Source organism: Rousettus aegyptiacus, unplaced genomic scaffold (genome assembly GCF_014176215.1).
Source record: "Rousettus aegyptiacus isolate mRouAeg1 unplaced genomic scaffold, mRouAeg1.p scaffold_m13_p_12, whole genome shotgun sequence".
Classification (NCBI taxonomy): Eukaryota; Metazoa; Chordata; class Mammalia; order Chiroptera; family Pteropodidae; genus Rousettus; species Rousettus aegyptiacus.
The window spans coordinates 43893470-43913961 of NW_023416287.1; positions in this window are offsets into that span (position 1 = coordinate 43893470).

A 20492-nucleotide genomic window follows, 5' to 3' on the forward strand; every position below is an offset into this window, starting at 1 on the left:
TAAAATTTAAAGAGAGAGTGAGAGAGAGAGAGAGAGAGAGAGAGAAAGAGAGAGAGAGAGAGAGAGAGAGAGAGAGAGAGAGAGAGAGAGAGTTCTTTGTATATTTTAGACAATAGTCCTTTACCAAATAAATCTTTTGCAAAGATTTTCTCTCAGTCTGTGGTTTACCTTTTTCATTCTCTTTTAGAATGTTGAAGGTCTGAGTTTCAGACCCACCCATGTGCAATAATGGTGGGATCCCCACCTCCCTGTGCACCATGGTTCCTGAGGAGGGGGGAAGTAATGTAGGGAGGAAGCAAGAGAATTAAAAATGTTAATCAAGCCACATTCTGAGACTGCAATGTGCTGATCAGCCCTATGGCCAGGCCAGGAGAACACCTTCAGGACAAAGGAAGATTTCTACTGGGATTGCTAACAACCCATTCCCCACACCTATGGAACGGGAATCAGAAACCAAGAGTCATTCCCTATGGCCGAAACCATGGGGAACCTATGGATTAAAGACTAGAAACTTCCAGCAGATCTTTCACTCTATATATCCTTACTTTTTCTCCCTCCTTACTGAATGTCAATATGAAAGGAAATGGGTTAACAAAGTTTTTTAAATAATAACTCACAGAGACTAAAAAATGATATATAAACTGAATTCCCTGAATGCTCACCTCCCGCCCCTTCTACTTACTATATTTCCAAGCCTCTCTTGGTCCCTCTTACTCTCTGTCTCTGAGAGAAGACCATACTCTGTCTGTGGAGTGTTGCCCCTTTTTCAATAAGCTTTTCTTTGGGCTCTTGTGTTGAATTCTTTCTGCCAAAGGACCCTCTTCTTCTCTTGGTGCAGGGCTTGGTCTCCCATCGCTTGGGGAAATTTGCCCTGTCCTGCTTCAGAAGGACCTATGAAAAAGAACTAAACCTCAGAGGGAGGGATGGGAGAAAGAGGCCTGTGGCCGGCAGAGCCTGCAGAGGCTTCCTGCCTCAGAGGTGAAGCACGGAAGGGAGAGTCAGGACCCCCAAGGAAATCATGAGGGGAAAAGCTAAGTGTGAGAAAGGGGAGGTTTAGAGGACAGAAAAATTGAGGAAACACTTGGAGACAGCCTGGGCACAGGCAGTCCATGTAAGGCCATTGTCCCCAAGGCTAGGGTGACACTGCTGGGATGTCTTAAAGGTGGGTCAAATGGACTTTCTTTTGTCAGGTGGGCAGACCCTGGAGTCAGTAGACCCAAGTGAGGAGCGGCAGAGCCCCAATGCTGTCACTAGAGGTCCTTCTTGAGCTACTCTGAAGGTTTGTCATGATTCCTCACACGAAGTGAACATGTCATCACTGGCGCTTTTAATGGTTGGTTCCTCAAAGGACAGTAACCAAGTGTAAATATCAGGGTTTGCTATGTTTAGCTATGCCATGCACCCAGGAAAATCGAGACATTTAAAGTCCACACTCCAAGTCAAACCATCTTTAGGGCCCCACGCGGGAGAGTCACATTCTAGGGGGAACCTTTAATTAAATATCTCCTGACTTGACAAAACAGGCTGCATTAAAGGTAAGTCTGTGAAATTGTTGGTGTTTGATTTCCCTTTTCAAAACCCACACCACCAAAAATAATGGAAGAGGTAAACACGACACCAAGCTGGAGCCCAGGCCTGAGTTGTTGCCGAGTTCACATAAATTCATCAACTGTCAAAGTGGAACTGCAGCCTAGAAAGAACAGAAGTTGTCACAGTGTCCCTGATCATAAGATCTCAAATTGGAAGTCTTAGCCAAATTTTCTCGGCTCCCATCTATCTAAAAATAAACCCAATAAGGCACCTAAATTTTAACAGTCCTGGCTTGGGATGACCTTTTCAATTTATTAACACCTGAAGGTCCTCACAGGATCCTTGATTTGGTTCTGCTCATCTGGTGAGAGGACAGAATGAGAAGCGGAGAAAAGTGAAGGGCAGAAAGAAAGTAAGATAAATATTAAACAGCATTCTGAATCATCAACCTGTAAATATCACAGACAGGAAACTTGCTGACACACATGTCTCTGTGACAACTGGGCAGAGAGGCTCCCTGTGCCTCCAGGACACCTGACCCCTGGTGGGCAGATATGCCCCCAAGAGCACCTGGGAACATTTGTCCCCAAATGGTTTTTCTGCGCCTGGAATTCTATCATTAAAGATTCCTATTTCCTGTAGTACATACACAGAAAAACTGGTATAAGAAGGAAGGGAAGAGGAATATTATCTAGCCATGGAAAAAAGGGAAATCCTGCCATTTGCAACAACATGGATGAACCTTGAGGGAATTATGCTAAGTGAAATAAGTCAAAGACCTCACTTATATGTGGAATCTGAAAATAGCAAACAAACGAAACTCATAGATACAGAGAGTAGATGGTGGTTGCCAGAGGCAGGGGTTGGGGGATGGGAGAAATGGGTGAAGGTGGTCAAAAGGTACAAACTTCCAGTTATAAAATAAGTAAGTCATGGGAATGTAATATACAGAACAGTGACTATAGATAATAATACTTATTGCATATTTGAACGTTGCTGAGAGTAGATCTTAAAAGTTCTCATCACAAGAAAATAAATTTTATAATTATCTATGGTGATGCTTACTAGACTTATTGTAGTAATCATTTCATAATATATACAAATATCAAATCATTGTGTTATATACTTGATGCTAATATAATGTTATATATTGATTATATCTCAGTAAAAAAAGAAAAAAAGAAGGGAGAATTTATATACGTATAATTTGTATATGGGAAAGCTGTATGTAGAACTCACAGACACCCATAATACTGACTGTCTCCGCAGAAAGTAACTGAGGAGGCAGTGGGAGGAGGGTTTCTCACTGCATGCACTTTTGTACCTTTAGGACCTTAAATGACATGGATGTATTATCTTTTAAAAGACATTTAGATTTTCAAAGGAAGGAAATAAAAAAAAATCTATATGTAGAGGCATGGAGAGATATACAAGATCCATAATTAAATGAAAATGAGTTGCCAACAGGGTGTTTAGTGTAAGGCCCTTGCACTGTTGCTCTTCTTATGGTAGCAACACAGTTCTTGATACCATGTCTCTATCAATAATTGAAAAATAGAACGTAAATCAAGGGGCCATGAGTTTTACTTTGTAGGAAGTGAAGAATTTTTATATAGAGTCAATCTGCGGAAACCTGTCTCCTTCACACATGTGCATTACCAGCTCCACCAGACTGCCTTATAAGGTAGTCAAGGCTGTGCACTGCTCATCTCTAAGGGTCCTGTTCAGTCATAGTCTGCATGAATGGCACCTCCCACAGTCCACAACCTGCACAGCTTGACATGGCAGCGTTCTCAGGAGGCTTGGCATTGCAATCTCAGGTCTCAGGGTGCTCAGCCCATCCCCGAGTAGTATATTCAAGGTGATCCTTCTGTAGGTACTACACTTGCCTGCCCTATGCAGTTTGCCTCTATCTCTCACAAGAAAGCCCCAAGGCAAGGCTGAAATCTGGGGCTGTGTTACTCTATACCAGGCCTTTGTGCTTCTTTAAAGTACTTTAGATAAAGCAATGAAGATCACCATCAGTGATAATGATGCCTGGATGTTAGCACTTCCCATAAGCCTCTGAAAGGGGATCTAAGATACATCTTCTGATCTCCAAAACCCCCATATTCAGCTTCCACAAGTGGGAATTCCCTTGTTTAAGATTGGGCCTCACACAATAGCTGAAAGAACCATTTTTCAAAAAACTTAAAAAAAAAAAACTTATCCCCTTTGTCTGTTCACCTATTTCTAGAAATCTAGCCTTAGAAAATCATAAAGAGGGAAGGAACAAAGGAAGAAGGGAGGATGAAGGGAAAGTGGAAGGGAGGGAAGGAAGAAAAAGTTATATTCATAAAAATGTCCACTAGGCAAAAACACACTCAAATGATCATGATGGATGCGTAGTTTCGTGGTAAAAGATTGTTTATTTTAGTTTTATTATTTTGAAAACTTTCTGCAATGTTGTGTTAGTTTGATAATTTGTACTAAATCAATGTAACCTTAAAACGACACGTCTTAAAGACTCCAGGCTACCCAGCACCCCCTTAGCTGTGCAGCTAAGAGCAAGAGCAAGACTCCGAAGCTAGACTGCATGGTTTCCTAGCACAGCTCCTCCACTCCCCTGCTGAATGTCCCCAGCAAGCTACTTAACCTATCTTTGGCTCAGTTTTCCTTATATTTAAAATGGGCATAATAGTAACACCTAGTTCTTAATAAGCCCTTCTAAGACACTATTAGTAGTGACAACAGGGGTTGTGCATCGTTTCTGACTCACCAGCTCACCTCAAACCCCCATCACACTCCAGTATCACCTTGCTTGTCTTGCAACCCCAAATGTATCCCAAACTCAACTATTCTATGAAACACCTCCAGCTCCAGGTGAGAGCAGAGGAGGAAGGACTAGGTCCTGAAAGCCACCCACCCCCAGCCACCCTGTACCACCTGCTGCCTCCCACCAAAATCTTCGGCCCCTCTCCACTCCTGAAGCCCCCTCCTCAATGTCCCAACACCCTGCCTTTGAGGAGCCCTCTCTCCTCGAAGCCACCTCTTTCTCAGCCTTTCCCCAACTTTATGACCATCATCCCTTGAGGATTGACATGAAACTCTGATCCAAAGTTAAATAGCAGAAAAAAGCTTTAATTCATTTCACTTTTTTATGCTAACATATTTCAAAGTAAACTACATCTGTATACTGCAATACACATCTTGAAGAAATGTGAACTTTTTTTTACATAATCAAAATACACTATCATTGCTAACAACAACATATTTTATTAATGCTATTTAATAGTTGATCCATAGGCAAATCCAGAGGCAACATTTTAAAATTTATAATGTTTTTCTCCATCTTTCTTTTTTAACTTTGTCAGACATAATGAAGGGGACTGGCAGAGGTACAAAAAATGCTCAAAGTCCATGGGTGACTAAGGCTGTGGGGCATGCCTACCCTGCTGAAGGGGTGAATCAGAGATGAGGCAATGGCCAACAGATTTTATAGACATGGGTCTTTTGATCCAGCAAAGCTACTCCTGGAAATTTATTGTGTGAGTGTCTATACTATCAACCAGAGGTGCATTTATGATGGTGTTCACACAGTGCTGCCGGTGAAGCCAAAGACAGAACATCTGAAATGTCCATCACAGCGACAGTTTATTCAGTTAGGGTAGTGATACACTCTGGAACCTTTAACAAGTCCCAGGAAAACTAAATGCAGTACCCAACCTTTGCTTGGGTCTATGTTTGAAGGGACATTATTGGGTTAATGGACAGAATAGGATTATAGAGAGTAGGTCAAAGTACTGTGCTGAGCCTAAAATTGTGGTGTATTGATGTAAAAAGATATCTTTATTCTTAGGAAAAATGTATACTAAAGTCTTTAAAGAGCCATGATGCATGCAGCTTATTCTCAAACGGTCAAAAAATGTACATTATACATGCACGACATACATAATACAGTGTGCTTACATATACTTACACATGCACACACATGCGCCCGCGTGTGCACGCACGCACGCACACACACACACACACACACACAGAGAAGGGGAGGGAAGGAGAGGACAAGAAGGGGAGGAAAGAAAAAAATGATAAAGCAAAATGTTAGCAATGGGGGTAAATGATATACAGGTGATTTTTATACTATTCTTATTCTCAGCTTTTTCTGTAAGTTTAAATTTATTCCTAAATAAAAAGTTTAAAAATAAAAGAATAAGGCCAATTTATATAACCAACATTCACAATCTCCAAAATAAAGGGAAGAAGCCAGATGCTACAGGCAGTATGGCAGCACACTCTGTTGTTGTTTATGGAAAAATACAGCAGCCTTGGATCTGAGCCTACAGATGCACAGAGAACCTAGGAAGCTCTCAGAATGCTAGCAGTAGTAGGAGTGGGGCTATCCTCATTAAAAAGACAAGAAAAAAGAAAAGGATGCAAGGACTAATTTAGTTAACCCTCAGGACATGCCATAAGGTCAGGAGTCCTGACTCTGTTGGGACCATCTGATTTCAAATGCTTCCTCTATGACCTTTATTAGTACCCTCATACATGGCCAGCTAGGAGTCCAGGATGGGGTTTGCAAACTGTGTTGCTATAGTTTGTACATGTGGCCACACGACCCCTGCCAGCTCTGTCCTCCCCTCGGTTCTGCACAGGAGGGTCAGGGCTGGTCTTCCAGGTTCAGGTCCTGGGACCCACTTCTTCACGGGCAGTACTGGTACCAGGTTTGGCTTGGAGTCTTTGCAGCAACCCCCCAGGTGCTCTAGCCCAGTTTGGCCAATGCTACCTGGAAGCATCTTGCTGAGCAGACAGCCCAGAATCCTAGACCCTTGTGACAAACGAATCCTGTGCCAGCCAAGACCAGGCCTCTCTATCAAGACCACCTTACTAGTGGCCCATGGCAAGCCTATAGAGGAGTTGGGATTGGGCCCTCCAATCCCTGCCCTGCTCAGGCCCTCTGAGAACCAGAACTCTGGAGGGAGAGCCAAGACCTTTCAGCAGATTTTAAGAAACAGGAAGCAACCCCTTGTCCTGCCAATTTTCACCACTCCCATCAGTTGGGGCCTGAATAACAAAGAAGCTTCGTCTCATGTGCCTACTCTGGTAGGTTGATAGTGCTGCCCTGGCATTGTGATGACAAGGATTCTGAGGCACTGTCCAAGCTTGAAGGACAGAGTATATTGATGATCTATTGGCCATGTCTGCATGATATGGAATGAGACTGGCTATATAGTCTATATATTTGCCATCCATGAGGTAAGGTCTTGCCTTTCCCCAAGTTGTAAGCATGACCTCAAGTAGAGAGAGATGGGAAGAGGTTATTAGCAGAATTACTACTATTACTACTTTTATTATAACTACCAATTAATGAGTACCTACTATTAGCCAGACATTTATAAATGGATCCCGATAAAAGTCCTAAAAGTGTTAAGAAAATTAGCAAGGGCTGGAGTCTTATTGATTTCTTAATGTCTGTTGAACTGAGGGGTGGGCATCATAACCCCATTTTACAGCTGAGGCAACTGAGGCTCACAAAGTTTTTGCCAAGGTCCCACTGCTAGTAAGTGGTAGAACCAGGAGTGGACCCAAAACCTGGGTGCTCTCCAGCCCCAACTCTGCCTCTGAACCATCTACCCTTCCCATTCCAGGGCCTGGCCCCTACCTGCCTCTCCTGAAACTTCCTACCCTGAGCCCCCTGTAGATATGGGGGGCATTGGACTGCAAAGCCAATGGGTGCCACTGAGAGGAGTGGCAAGGTAGGTAGGGACTACCCACCCCCACAGGCAGTGGACAGGGGCCTTCCTGCATTCGTTACTTGCCTCCAGCCCAGGTTCTTCCCACAACACAGCAGTGATAGATAGTTTGTGAAATACCCTGAGCTTGCGGTTGACCAGAATTCTGAAATAATTCCATTGAGACCGGAATTCATGCAATGTTCTGTATCCTGATGTGGTAAAGAAGGCAGCCGCGGGAAGGGGGGTTGGTGGAGATGGGGGGGAAGGGGATGTGAAGGCCCAAGAATGGTGAAGCAGCCTCCAGTCCCTGCAGCATGGGCTCCTGCTGCCCCTCCCCCCGTCACCTATGGGCTCCGGAAGGCCCATCTGACAGGAGTGGAACCCTGATAAAGCACCACCTGACCAGGAGGCCCCAGGCAGAGAGATTCATGCAAAAATTGTCAACAACCTCCCTACTCTACACTCTCATAGGGGGAACAGGAGCATATGGAGGCACATTGGGAAAGGAAGGCAGAGTCCTCAGCCAGAGATAGGCACGAGAACAGACAGCCTGCCCCAACCCCTTAGCCTCAGCCTCTCACCAACACCTCCACCCAACCGGCAGGGCCCAGCCCCAGGCACCCGGAGTGGGAAGAGGCCAACGTGTGAGCATCATGGTGGCCAGTTTTATTACTGAGTGGGCCCCCACCCTGAGCAGACCCTTACTGTGCAGGGAGATGGGTGGGAGCCTGCAAAGGCCCCCTCAAGTTGGAAGCATCCCACAACTGGGTTGACTCCTGAGCTTCTGTGTCCAGGACTAGAGCCTCAGGCCAACCAGGGCTCCACCAGGCCCAGCCAACTTTCTTGGACAATAAGCTGGAAGGGAATTGGGCTTTCCTTGGCCAAGGCCCCCCTCCCAGCACTGCAGAGCCTCCCTCTACTGCAGCTGGGCGGGGACTCTGGGCCCAGACAGGGCAGGAGGAAGGCAGGCCCAGGTGGCTCTGGAGTTGCCATGTTCAGGGTGTCCCTCATACTGGCCTCCTAGCCAGGAAACCAGAAACCCGAGGGCAACTCAGTGGGTTTTCTATAGAGCAAAATGCATTCACTAAAAGGGCTGCCCCATACTTAGAGATTATGAGCTTCTCACTGTTGAAGAAAAATAGAAAATAAAACCTTTTCTCTGAAGAAATGATGGTTACTAGTCAATCAGACATCACGTATTGAAGACCCACTGTTATATTTAGCTAGCTACATGGGTTTCCATCTTTAAATCATTAAGTCCATTCTTTTAAGTTGTATTTCCAGCTTTGTTTGGGAAGCTCTGAGCCACAGGCCCCTAATAGTGTCCCAGGCCCCACCTTTCCCACTAGCTCCCCTCCCCTGCTCTTTGTTGTGGCGAACCTGACTTATGCTTATTTACTGTTCTCACTCAGCACTATGTGGAGTCAACCATGCCCCACACCCTGCGGACCTGCCCTTGGCCCATGTGTTCCAAGCCAAGGAAGCTCAGTTCAAGTCCCATCTCTTGCCCTGGAACAGCTCCTCCAGAAGTCTGCACACACAGGCGGTGTGCACTGGGGTCCACTGTCCAGGGCCACTGGCATCCAGGGACAGGGCAGGCTGCAAGCACTGCCCCAGGCTGCATCATCACTCACAGAACAGTGAGGATCCAGAGTGTAAGCCTGGTGCTATCCTGGGTGACACACCCCAGAGGACCGGGGCTACAGACCAACCAGACCCCTGGTTCCTTTTTAATCATTCCCCTACCTCCATTCAACACTCAGCTATTGCAGTTGCCTGTCACTTATGATTCCCCTACAAACTCATCTTCCTCAGTCAGTGGCCAGGCACAGGACACACACACACACACACACACACACACACACACACACACGCATGTGTACATGCATGCACATTTGCATGTACAAGCAGGGTCCCAGGTCCTGGCAAGGTACATACTCGGTCAGGAGTACCAGAGTGGGACTAGCACAGAAAATTATTCAGACTGGGCACAGAGGGCAGCAGCTGCTCCAGCCCAGGGCCATCGGACAGAGCACAAGACCCCATGTGGCTCGATCATCTGAATTTTTTCAAGAGGTGTAGAAAACTCAAAATTTTAAGGAATCTCTCCTGACTTCTAAATGTTGAACATGAATTCAACTTTGCATAATGATAACATTCTTCAGGGGAAAAAAATACATCTGCCAGCCAGCTTGTACGACCTGCAGTCAGAAGCCAGATGACGCCAGGTCGCACACTACATGCTGGGTGATGTCTTCTGAGCACCTTTTCTGGGCCCAGCTAAGAGCTGGCACGAGGCACTTACCTAAGTCAGACCTAGACCCAGGCCTCAGGGATCAGGGCTAGGAGGGGTGTACAGAGACAGATCATTAAAGTGCAACAAAACAGTGCGAACACTCTTGTAGAGACATAGACATAATGTCTGGGATTCACGAGACATTATTAATCAAGTGTTCCTCTGGGAGGGAGGTTGGCAACTGGAGACTGGTAGAAAGGGTAAGGGGCTTCTACTTTTCTCTTTATACACTTCTTATCTGCTTGAATGTTTACCATGAGCGTGTATTACTTTCACAGTTTTTAAAATACAGGATAGGACTGTAAACCAATGCAGTGGCATAGTTATGACATTGAAACTCAAATGCAGAGAAAGCCCAGCAAAGCAGTAACTGTCTCCATCTAGGAGAGAGGAAGAGAGCTGCAGTAAGCCTTTCTAGGGGTGATGCTAGGGAGCTGGGTTTTAGAGAATGCATAAGAGCTTTTCCAGGCAGACAAAAAGAGAAGCTTCCTTGAAGACCAAAGAAATCAGTGGTTTTCAGGGTCACTGGAGAAAGTTTCATGGAGTTTATGGAAAGACATCAATTGGACCTTGTAAGATAGAATTTAAATGGAGAGGGGATTGAGGTGGCGGGCACAGTTCAAGTGTACTCATGGAGAGAAAAATGGACCTGGCATAGGTCAAGGATCAAGGAAACCAGTTAGGATTCCAGGAAGGCAATCTCCTAGTGCCACAGGGAGATTCCAGAGCAAGGACTGTAGCCTGAGAATGTCCATAATCCCCACAGGACCTGGCTACCTCTCAGAGGTCCAGGAGGACCTCAGTCCATCACTGCAGGACAAACAGCTGTCTCAGGCACCCTGCAGGTTCTGAGCAATGTGGCATGACTCTCTCCAAGTTGGGAGCCAGTGGATCACTAGGTTTAAATACCACTGGGCCCTTCACTTACTTTGGTGGGATCTTCAGCTGTCTTTCTCTAAACTTCAGTTTCCTTAGTAGAAAGCTCCACCTGTGGGGTAATTGTGAGGAATCAATGGTATGAGGATGTCAAATTATATCACGGGGCCTGGCTTGGAACTGGAACTCCATAATAATTACTGACATTTATCCAGCACTCACTTTTAGGAGTGCTCTGCCACCACAAATTTGGTCTTTATAAAAGTCCTATGTGGTAGTTTCAGTGATAATCCTATGTGACAGGTGAGCGGCGATCTGAACCCCAGTAAGCTGGCTCCAGCATCTAGGCTATCACTCACTACATCCCTGATACAGGTGCCACACTTCTTCATCCTTCCAAAGTAGAATTTGGTCACCCGCGACAGAGCTTCTCTGTGCCAGAGCACAGGCCACCAACTGGCAAAAGTGACCCACAGCCAGCGAGAAATGCCTAGCCTCTGTGCTCTGGGTGCTGCCTTGCCCACCCTTGGAGAGAGAAGTGGATTTCCTGGGTCAGAGTGCCCTCTGGTGGTGATGGGCTTGGAATCCTCACTGGCCTCACAGTTCTTTGAAGCAAATCAGCGAGATGAGGCCAGCCTAGATCTTACCCAAACCTCGCTCACCACTCGGGCCAGGGGCCAGGTGCCCTATTTTGCGAAGGAGAAACCGACGTCCCAAAAATGGAGCAGAAACTTTGTCCAGGGTCACAGAACATGTCCATGGAAGAACTGAAAGAAGTAGCCAGACTTGATACGCAGAGGCTGGCCTGTGAGATGAGGGGGACATCAGCAGTAATTGAGTGCCTGCTTTGTGCTTTATGTGCATGGTCTCCCATGACACTTATATAAGAAAAAATTATTCATGGCACTTGTTAAAGACAGTAAGAAAGACTTTATTCAAGGGAGACTACAATGAGGCATTACGGTGGGGTACAGCAACGAGGCCCAACCCTGAATATAAGCAAGAGGGAAGTTATAGCCACAGAAAAGGGTGGGATCAGTAGATAGAAATACTAAGAGGAAACATCAGGGGTAAAGCAGTGGTTCAGCTACCTGAGCTAATAGGATTCTTGCTGAAGATGGGCCAGGTGATCAGACATCACCTGGGAATTTGTGGGGAGAAAGGAACCTGAGCAAATATCACGAATGGGAGATTCTGGCTGAATGACTTAGAATTCTTGCTAAAATTGGACAATGTATAGATGAACACAGAAGCCCAAAAGTCAGGGCCTCGTTGAGAAGAGTGTTCAGAAGAGCTGACCAGAATTCGGTCAAGGAGAGAGTCTGTCCCCTGCACTCTGGGATTATCCCATTCTATGGATGAGACCCAGGGGCTCAGACACCCTGATGATTCCAAACTCACCCTGAAGGCTAGCCTTCCAGACAGCTGCCTTTTAACTGCCCCTGTGTTCCACTGGGTCCAGTGGAGTGTGGCATAAAACAAAAATGACTCAGTTTCCTCTCTGAAATGGGAGCCAAATTAGATGAGTGTTTGCCAGCATTTAAGATCCACCTTCACATCCTGTGCCATATGCTCCCAACCCCCAATTTAAATGTTTCCATAATAACAACAGACTCCCACCTAGTGCTTACCTTGGACCAATGCCTGGCCCATCGACTCATTTGAGACTCACACCAATGACTCTCTTCAGTTAGAAAGTAACATTACCCCCATTTTAGGAATGGGGATATTGAGATACAGGGCAGTTGAGTACCTTGTCCATGGTCACAGAGCTAGGAAGAGGCAAAGCCACTCTTCCAATGCAGGAAGCCTGCCCAGAGCCAGAGAGGTTGAGCTCTCTGCTATACCACCTCCTCCCTAATCGGGTCAGTCTCATAAGTCTAATTTAGTTTTAAATGAAACTTTGTATCACTACTATAAGTGGAAAACCAGTTGCACTTGCCTAAATAAAAAGTAACTGAAAAAAACAAATAGAAGGTAAATCAAGTAAAGGGATTCCATTCTGGCCAGTCAAGTGATTGGAAAGCCTGGAGTTCAGGAGAAAGTCTGTCTCGGTAAAGAGATTATGTGTTACAGGAGTGTTTAACCAGAGCTGCCCCACCCTGAACTTTCTATGGAGACCCACCCTCTGAGTCAGCGTTTTTCTCACCTCAACCAGGAACTGCACCTCCCTTCTCTTCTTTCCAACAGTGGGCATGGCTGCTCTCTGGGGACACCAATACTTCAGAGCAGACTGGCGCTCTAGTCAAGGTCTCCATTCTTGGCCCAGGGTGGGTGCTACTACTCCCAGTGCTATGAGGAGCTGTTGTTCTGCAAGTCCCTGCCACACGCCTTGCTCCAGACTTGCCCAAAGGTTGTGTGGCCCCAGAAGAGCCACTTCTCCACTCTAGCTTCCAATCCTCAGTGTAAACGAAGATGAATCACACCTGCTTCCCAGATCCGTTATAGGGACTAAACAATTACCGAAGGCAAAGCCCGCAAAACAGGGCAGACACCATGAGGTGGGACACATTGGTGGCCATCCTGGCAGAGCCTGTGGGCCGCTAGTCCTCTCACTTTAGCTCCTTTGTTCAATCATACCTGCAGCCTCCTTTGGGATAGAGGGAAGATGGAGCCTATGGGTATCCATTACAGTAGGGTGAGTCATGGGAGGTGAAGGAAGGTAGACCATGTAGGTGCATCACTGGGGAGTAGGTGATTGAGAAACAGAGGACACACAGTGATATACTCTGTGGATATAATCACAGAATAGGATGGACCCCAAAAAGTTGAGCCAAATGCCACCAAAAGAAGAAAAGTATCTTGAGAGAGTAGTGGACACACATGAATAGAAATACACCACAAGCATTACACGTCCTCAGATGTTAGTGGGGATAGGGGATGGAAGTGGGAGTAAGGACAAATGAAGATACAACAGGGACAGAGGCAGTGTGTCCCTGATGAAAAAGATAAAAGTACAAAAAATTAATAATAGAATGAATGCCCAGACCAGGGTCTAATTTATTACCGATTTAAAAACCCCGGGCTTCCACACCTAACTGTGGACCCAGGTTAAGGTCATCTCTCTGGGTACCCATGGTCTGTGTCTGTCAGATGGGAGCCCTTATGGGCAGGACTATTGTCTGTGCTGGGTCCACAGGAAGACTGGGTCCTTAGTTACAGGTAGGCAGCAGCACTCCTAGAATCATAGGACAGCCACACTGGCAATTCACAAGCCCTTAAAGGGTCCTAAAATCCTCCACACACACACACACACTCACAACTGCTATGTATTAAGCACATACACTCTTTGTGCCAGGATGTTTACTTACATATTTCTTATCCTCATAACACAGGTATTATTTGGCCCATTGTTTGAGTCAGGAAACAGGCAGAATATAAGTGACTTGCAGAACCAAAATTCAATTCTAGGTAGGTCTGATACCACCCTCTTCCAACTGCCCAGGCTGCCTCCCACCACCACCACCACCACCACCACCACCACCACCACCACCACCACCACACACACACACACATACACACACACACATCACAGCTGACATAACATCTTCCTGGAGTTACCTCTGTCCCTGCCATGACCAAGGTGTGCATAGATACCTCAGCGCAAACTGCCCTTCTCTAGACCTGTCAGGTTCAAAGAAGTTTCCTCCTCAGGGCTTAGTCTTCATCTCTGACAATTCCCCCCCCCCCCACCCTCATGCTACTGGAGTCCCTCATCTGGGTCTAGTCACCACAGAGGCCATCTGGTATCTGGTTTCCTCCCTGGCTCCATCCTGGCTCTGAGCTGCACCCCACCCCAGTAACCTGGCCTCACAATGCAGAAAAACCTGAGCTTTCCGGAAGAGCTCCGGGTGCCAGGGGTGAGAACTTGTGCCTTCATATAGTTTTCTTCCAATACTCTCTCACTACGTAAACAGACCCAAGTTCCCCACTCCAAGCCTGTGCTGAGTACAAAGCCCAGGCCCTGGCCTAGGCTCCCAGCCTGGTGGAGGGAAGTACCAAGCCCTAAGGGGGAAGGATCAGAGGGATGACAGGAGCTGGGGCTGACAGAAAACAACAGGTGCTCTCCATTAGAGAAACCCTAGGGAGACAAGACACAGGAGCAGGAAGGGAGAGCTGTGTGATGAGATGGTGTGTGTGTAAAGCACCATGGAGGGCCTGAGGGTGCACAGAAATGTTTCTACAGTGAGGACACCCCTGAAGCACCTTGCATGCCCTGTGTACGCATAGAGGAAAGACTTTGTGGATGAGGGAAGGTGCTCCAGAATGCCAAGTCTACCCACTGTGCAAGATCCCTCAGCTGCAAAATGGGGTAATAGTATCTACTGACAGAGTGGCTCTGACGGTTAAGAGCTGGATGCATAATGTGACCAGAGCAAGTGTCCTGAGTGTCAGCTGTTATAACAGTATCTGAGGGCTTCCAACGTCCAAAAGGGTGATGACTTTGCCCACTCCCCTTGATGTCCTCAGGGTCAAGGGCATGGTAGGCACTCAGTGAACATCTGGCATATGTGAGTTAACTCAGCAGTGGATATGTACATACAACAGTGTGCCCATCTGTGCGAGTGTGTCTGTGGGCCTCAGTGAGAATCATCGGTGTGGGAAGGAAAGCATGACTGAATACTGGAATGGCTGCCCACCTGTGGCTGTGTGCCTTCTTCGCTGTCCCCTATGAGGGTACACATGAAACAGACAAAGAGAGAGACCATCCTTCACTGCTAGTGCAGGTCATGTAGGGTCAGGAAAGATCCACTCCACATCACAGTGCCCCCAGCACTCGCTTACAGTACAAGAAACCAAGATGGGACCTGCTTCATAAGAGACCAGGCTCAACTTTTCCCTTGAGAGTCCAGCCCAGCCCAGCACTGGGAAGTAGTTGGAACTTCGCAAAACAAATAGAAAAAAAGCCCCGTGCCACCTCCCCCCTCAATTGAGGCTGCTCCTGTGGCTACACCCCACATGACTGGCCTCCGTACCCCAAAATGTCCATTCCAAAGGGGCCTCAAACATCTGTCTTTGTGCAGGAAGACTTTAGGCCTGGAGAGGAAAGGGACTTGCCCAAGATCACCTAGGGGCTAGCTGAAGAGCTGGGACCTCAACCCTGTGCACTCTGATAGCCCTGTCTGCTGCCTGAACCACAAGCAACGAACACTAAAAGCAGCACTTTGTAAACAGCTACTTTTCCAACAAAAAGGTTATGCTGATCATTCTAGTATCTGATGTGGGAAGAGACTTCATTTCTTGAGCCAGCACTGTGGGAGGACTTTACTTGTGTCTAGTCACTGAGACTGGTTCATATTGTATGGTCCCCAATCTCCAGGGGAGCAATGTGAGACTCAGAGTAACAAGTTCAGAGTCTCATTGGGTAGCAGAAGCCTGGCATGGTTATGACCACACCTTAATGCATGGGAGGACTGGTGAAGACTAAGTACCAGGGCCACAGGACAGTGAGGATGCCAGGACCCACACCTGGAGTGGGGGAGCTGGGGCAGCCCTGGAGGGAAGGTATGCCATGAAACCTGACTTGGAGGCAGGACATTCTGCAGCCACCAGGGCCTGGATAGGCACAGGATGGGGAAGAGACCAGGAGAGAACAGGACTTGGGGCATTCACTCACCTTTACAGCCAACACTCTGCTATGCTGCCCTTCCCAGGAATGTCTCCCCAACCCTTCAAACAAAATCTTTTTATCACATCATCCTATTTTATTTCCTTCATAGCATATATTACTATCTTCAGACATTTTCTAGTTTTCTTGTCTTTCTAAAGGTCACACAAGACTTTATCCCACTTACCGTATCTCTGGTATCTTTAAGCACAGTGCCTGACACATAGCAAAGATATGTTAAATGAATCACAGGTATTGATGTGCTGCCTCTTCAACTCTGCTGAGAGTGAGCTCCCAGTCTAGGGAGCCAAGCACTTGAGAGAGCAATGACAAATAGTATAAGGTAGGCGCCTCCCTGAGGAATACGGAAGGCTGCCCAGGAGAGGTTTCCTCTGCGGTACCGGTGGGAGGCAGGGCCAATAGCTCAGATATCCTTCCTTCGCACCAGCATTCAAATGGACTCCTGTCTTTCTCATCTTAAAATGAATCTTTCTGGATTCTATCTCCTGAATGGAAGGCAAAAAAAAGGGCCAGAATCTGGACTCCTCTCTCCCCATCATCACGCACATGCAATCCTGCAGACTCTGTGATTATTTCCATGTCCCCACCCCATTCTGCCTGCTTTTCCCAATGCCCAATACTAGTACTATTTTGTTCATTTCTGAGTTCCCTGTATTTAGTTCTGGGTCTGTCATGGTAAGTATGGAACCAACCACCAGATGTAAGCTGAGAATTTCAAGGGCCGGGTTTAGGGCACCATGGAGGGCTTGGCCATGGTTGGTGAGAGGCTGCTCTCTGATCTGGTTCCAGTCTAGCCCAGTCTGGAGATTCCGTCTTCCCTCCCTGTCATTGTCTGAACTTGTGCAGGAAGGTTACAGACTAACCCCCAGCTAGAGTCCCAGAGTCCATTCCAGCTTCAAAATGGCGCCGGGCCTGGTCTGAGACAGCAAGCCTATGCCGAGGTCATGGGCCCGAGGCGTACGTCCGGGGGCGTTTCCTGTCTGGGCCTGCGGCCCCCAACCGCTAGCAGCACGGTTTCCGGCGGGGCTGCGGCCAGGGCTTACACTATCAGCTCGGCACCAGATGCCCGGTCAGGATACTTGTGGTGAAACTGTGAGGGTGCACTCAGTCTTTCGGGGTTTTCTCCCATGTCAGCCTCCAAGACAAATGGAAGGGGATAAGTGACACCCAGCCCTCCTTCTTCAGCCATATTTCCACCTCCCCCCCCCCCCCAAGCCAGGGGCCTGGGGACCTGCCGCATGACTACTTATGGCTATAGGGGCAGCTGAAAGCTGCCGCCATGATGGATGCCTGGATCAGGGCCCTGGGGTCAGGATTCCAAGGCTTTCAGATGGGGCTTGCCTGGGGAAAGGGGGTCTAAATAGTGTCCAGAAGCCCCAGTGAGTACTCTTCGCTACCCACCCACTGTGAATACCACAGAGGGTAGGCTGGATATGAGACCAAATGAGAGGTGTCAGGTGTCTGAGGCACCTCATCTGCCAAGGTGGGGGCCAGGCCTAGGCCAAGGTTTTACACACAGGGCCCGACTTCATCCCTCACCCCAGGATTTACAAGGGAGAAAATTAGATTATGTTTGCCACAAGGGAAATCGAGGACCAAAGAGGAGCAATGCTGCCCATAGTCTAAGTTGCTATACCCAGAGCTTAGAATAAGGAGACTACGGGGATGCCAGGCGCAGGATGCCTCACCCGTGGCCCTCAGCCCTGGTAACCGGGTGAACCATGGGTTCTGGCCGGCCCAGCTGGCCCCGCAGCCCGCACAGGGTGCCTGGTAGCCCAAATTCCCAACGCCAGCAGTCTGACTCCCTCCCACCCTGACCCCAGACCTTTCTAGTCCGTGCTGGGGCAATGGTTGCTACACCCGCGCCCCTAGGTGGCGCCAGAGCCATAGCATTGGCTTTGGGGAATGACCAAGCCGCTCATCATTTAAAGTGTGTGCAGCTCACGCATGCGCTGCTTTTCTAGTCCCGCTAGCCGTCTGCGCCTGCGCACTCGACCTGTTTTCCTGGAGCCCCCGGTGACCTGTCCATTGATTTCAGAGACACTAGAGCGCAAGCGCGGCTCCCTACCCGGGCCTGTGACCGGCCCAGCAAATCAGTGCGGATTATAATGAACTCTTGGTGTCTGTCAACTTTACTTTCTTTTCCTGTTCCAAAAAGCGAGAAAAGATTTAACTCTGTATCAAGGGATGGTAAGGGCTGGTGAAGAAACTGGGCAAACAGGCCTAGGTGGTACCTGCCCAGTGTGACCAGGGTCCCTGCCCTGAAACACATAGCTGCACCTGGACTTCCTTAGAGAAGCAGAGGCAGTGCTACAGACCTGCTGGGTAAGTAAGTTGAGCAATTCTAGGGGAGCAGGGGAGGCCTAGCTCGGTCCTACCTAGAGACTCCAAAAACCAGGAAATAGGTGAGTCCAGGCTCAGGAGAACACCACTATGAACACTGGTCAAGTACAGCCGCAACAGTTTCCAACCCTTGAGGATAAGGGCATCCCAAGGCTCCAGGTTCAGACCAAGTGATGTAATTGGAAGACAGGTGCAAAGGAAACAATCACTAATACTTAACAAGCAGTTGCAATGTGCTACTTCACATTTATTATCTCACGTGATCCTCACTGCCATCCTACCAAGCAGCTAATATAACAACGCTCCATTTTACAAATGAGAAAACTGATACCCAGAAGCCTTGCCTAAAGTCACAGTGAGTGGCAGGATTTGGATTTCCATGCAGGTCATCTGCAGAAGCCCATTCTTGAACGAGTGTTCTCCTTCATACCCAAGTCCCCTGCTTCCATTGTCCTTTGGATCCCATATCTTACCACTGTCTCAAAATATCTCACATTGTCCACACTCATGTTCTCTCCTCTATATCCAGCCTCCCATTTTCCACTGGGTCCTTCCCAGTGGCATTTAACCCCTTGAATCTCTTCCATTTTAAAACTGTCAGCTGCACATCATCCCACAAGCACCCTGAACTCATCCCTCTCACAGCTTGTCTCTGAAATGCCTGTCAACGTTCAAAAGCCTTACCTCAATCTAAACCCCATTCCTACCACTCCAACAGTTCTAAAAAGTCAATAAGGAATGATTCCAATGACCTGCTCCTAAAACCAACAGACAACTCCCATTCTTCCTTTTAACCTCTTAGCTGATTGCTGAGTGCTCCTCCTTAAAACACCTTTCTACTTGGTTTTGATGATACATAGTACTGGACTTTCTCTTAACTGGTTATTTCTCAACCTGAGTACAATGGTGTGCTCTAAGTGGCCACCATACTTTAAAGTCCTAATGTTCTCAATTCTGGATTTCTTCTTATTCAACACTCTTTCTAGGTAAGCTTACCCACCACAATCTCCAGCTCATCATTTCCACAGCCATCTTTATGCTGAACGACCCCCACATTTATCATTTCCATGTCAGACTTCCCTGAGCTGCAGACCTGAATAACTGACCACAGACATTCAAACTTGGATGTCACCCACCTTACCATGTCTGAAACAGAACTCATTATCTTCCTCAAAACTGGTCTTACAGACCTCCCCATATTAAATGAATGGGACAATTATCCCTCAATCTACTCCACCAATATTTAAGCCATTCATGCATTTAGTAAGCCATCTACTATGTGTCATAAGGGTAAGTATATCAAAACTCCTGCACTATGAGCTCATCTAGTAATCGCATGCACTCGAACTATGCAGCATGATGTAGAAAGGTACAGCTAGAACAAGAAGACACAATAGAGTTTAAATGAGTTTGAGAGATCATGGAAGGCTTCCGAGACAGTAACCTTTAAACTGCTACCTGAAGGATGAGCAGAAATTAACTAGGTAAAGACAAGGCATGAACCCAGAGAGGAAGAAGTGGGAGAAAGCAGTCGATTCCCACCACCTAAATCTGTCAATTCCATCCATGTTGGCACATCACCACCATGCCCAGGCCATCTTCTTTTGCCTGGATTACCAACTGAGGTTCTCAAGTTTTCTCACGCACCCACTTACAGCCTTCAGCATTTTGTTCTCAGCCAAAATACAAATCTATGCATGTCTCACACACACTGGTCAATCTTCCCTTCATTTTAGGAAAAAGCCAAAAGCCTTCAAACCTATTCAGCCCTATCTTGTTTTGGACTTTTCCTCTACAGCTCCATGTTCTATACTCTCTACCTTACCCTCTGGATGCCCTTCAGTCAAGCCTTGGCCTGTCCCAGGGCCTTTGTACATGCTATGCTGTCTGTCTGAAATACTCTCTGCCCCACCATCCCTGCCATCTATGTAACTCCTACAGAGCTCAACTCTGAAGTCACTGAGCCTTCCTTCACTGAGCATATCCCCAACTCCTACCCAGATTAAGCCCAATACTGTCTAGCATATGCCATCAGAGGTCCCTGTCCCTTTTCCTCACAAGGTTTTGTCACAATCTGTAATTATGAATGTGTTTGATCATC